Below are 2,290 nucleotides of genomic sequence, written 5' to 3' on the forward strand. Positions count from 1 at the left end.
AGTGTGCATTCACTTTAGTCAGCCTGCGATCCCTCATCAGAGGGATGGGTGATTTTTAGAATCCATGGGAAGGAGTGGGCTGTAGCTTCCCTGATTGCAATTTAGGTTGAGAAGGTTGTTCTCCCCTGCGGAGATGGCTGGCTGGCTTCACCAGTCAACATAAGTGCTGTGTGTGATACTGCTGGGCTGGCAGAGGTCCCTTGCATCATCCTAATCCATGAAAGGTCAATGTCATCAACAGTGTAAAATCGGTCCCGATTGAAAGGGTGAGACAAAGGCTTGCAACTTCATTGGCCAGACACCGCTGCAAGTATAATGCTGAGCTACTTATTAAAAATTAAGTGGGTTTCTGTCCTGTAGAAAAGGGCAGAATGTGACCATTAGTGTCCCATCAGAAGAATTAATCAATTTCCTGGAACAGGGGAAACAGTGGCTGATTAAGGGAAATGTCCTTAATCAGCTCCATCACATGGCCTGGGTATAGGACACTTGAATGATCTGTCATTGCTTCTTCATCTCCTTGGTTTGGATCCTGCATATGAGGACTATCCTTTACCTTTGGAGAGAAAAAGTGTCCATCTTAGCTGTGCTTCCATGCCATAGCATGACGGCATCAAGACTCATGCAGACATTTCCTTCTCTCCTTTGGAATTTTTCCTTCTGCCACTAGTTTGGCCTGGGCTTGCATTCTCTCAAGTATATGGTGGTACTGTTTAGAATTCACATACAGAGGCTCTTCTTCAAGCATCTCTGCCCCAGGTAGGGGGATCCTTTGGATAGCAGGCACAGATCCAGCACCAGGCACCATCATGACCGTTCCTCCTGAATTGATCACATTGCCTGCTACTGGTAGTGTCACAGTGACAGTCCCTTGTCCACTGCTGGTTGTTTTTGTGTTGGCTCCTGTCTGAACAATCTGTGCTCCTGCCAAACTGGCTGCCCGAATGGTTATCATGCCTGAAACAGGGACTGTAACTTACAGGAGCATGGTGCCATCTGCATTAACTGGCTGATAGATGATGGTCTGCCGTACGGCAGTACCACTTGTTGCCCCTGGACAGCAATCTGCTGCTGTGCCTGGGTCTGGCCAGTGGTGATGGCTGTCTGGGGCTGCTGGATGATGATCTGCTGGGTCTGGCTGTGCACCTGCACAGCCTGCCCACCCTGGATCTGGATCTGTCCAGGTGCGACCAACTGTATCTGCGGCAAACGCTGTGTCCCAGATGCATGATGGTTTGACCTTGTCCACCAGTGACAGCCTGGACCATAATGGGTTGGCCACTTGATGTGATTAACTGGCTTCCACTGACCTGTACCATTAATGGCTGGCTGCCCCTGGACCTGTTGCTGAATCTGTCCAGCCTGTACAACGATCTGCTCTGTTGAATTATTGCTGTTTGCTGTATACTGCTCCATGGTTCCTCCACGTTAGAATCCTGTACACGGTGAGTTTCACTCGAGAAGTCTTAAAAGACTGCAAGATGCACTCTGTGCTTTGCCCCCCTGGTTTGCTGCCTATGCTGATTGGCTCCAGTACCGGACTCCAAAACCCAATCAGAGGCTCCAGTGGCCACTGCCACTGCCGCTGCCTTGCTCCCACACTTTCTTTTATCTTCTCTAGAGCAATAAAATTCTCCTCCCTTTATTTATCTCATACAGAGCAATTAGGGTAATTTTGATACTGTTTGTGCAATAAGTGATAAACTGGGAGAGACTATCTGCTTTCATAACTGTTTTACACCTAACATTTAGCACAGGGTTTGGTTTTCAAAAGTAGGTGTTTCAAAAATATTTGAATGAATTACAGGATAAACAATAAAAATACATACGTTGTAAAACTGCCTAAATGTACATAAGAATAAACCAATTTGATTTATTTATTGTATGTTTAGTAAGAGGTTCCAACTCAGTGTGTCAGGGCCAAGCAGTGTTCTGGAACCCTATACATTTACTCTTACAGAGGCCCCTGATGTAGACATAGGTAGTGTGGAAAATATGTTTTCCTTTAGAATTTCAATAAGTTATAGTCCTGAAAATGGAATACTTTTTCAGAAGCCCCAAGTCTGGTTGGAAACGATTACTCCTTTTGATTAGATGGGTCAAACTTCATTGTTTTTGCATGAATGCAGAAATTTTATGTGATGAATGCCATTGTTATAAGAAATGTGAATAGAAGGGTAATTTTTCTACTGACATTTTATTAAAGTAGCTGTTAGTCTGACTGAGGTATTTGTCAGTCAGAGAGGCTTCAGATATGCATTACAGTCAGACAGGCTGCAGGTAGTTTCTT

General features: G+C 45.1%; 1 pseudogene; it reads right to left on the reverse strand.

The window, feature by feature from the left end:
* Positions 1-400: 400 nt before the first annotated feature.
* On the reverse strand, positions 401-1,416 carry LOC117038677 (nuclear transcription factor Y subunit alpha-like; annotated as a pseudogene).
* Positions 1,417-2,290: the final 874 nt, after the last annotated feature.

This window comes from Rhinolophus ferrumequinum, chromosome 19, assembly GCF_004115265.2.
Source record: "Rhinolophus ferrumequinum isolate MPI-CBG mRhiFer1 chromosome 19, mRhiFer1_v1.p, whole genome shotgun sequence".
Lineage (NCBI taxonomy): Eukaryota > Metazoa > Chordata > Mammalia > Chiroptera > Rhinolophidae > Rhinolophus > Rhinolophus ferrumequinum.